We start from the raw sequence: 402 nt of genomic DNA on the forward strand, positions 1-402 counted from the left end.
GGGGCTGGGGAGGGGAGGAGCCGGCTCTGAGCGTCCCTCCTGGCCCCCCGGTTTTTTTTTAAGGACTTTTGGCTACTTTTTAAGATGTACGTAATGATTTTGTATATTTGTATATAAAAATTCATTTTTATTTATTGGAATAAATGACTCAACTTCGGTGTTGCAGGAGCCTTGACGCCTTAATAGCTTTGAGGTGGGCTGATCCACATCTGTGCCTGCCAGGGCGCGTGTGTTGGCTGTCTGGGTGTCCTCAGATAGGGACAGCAGGCGAGAACCCTACGGAAAGCGTGTGCAGCGCAAATACTTGCTTGTTCAGGATGGCTGGTGGTGCCGTCAGCGACAGCTCGGCTGGGAACAAAACCCTGAGCTGCCGGAGGGGGATGCTGTGGATCCCCAAACCAG

This window comes from Chaetura pelagica, unplaced genomic scaffold (assembly GCF_000747805.2).
Source record: "Chaetura pelagica isolate M959 unplaced genomic scaffold, ChaPel_1.0 scaffold954, whole genome shotgun sequence".
Classification (NCBI taxonomy): domain Eukaryota; kingdom Metazoa; phylum Chordata; class Aves; order Apodiformes; family Apodidae; genus Chaetura; species Chaetura pelagica.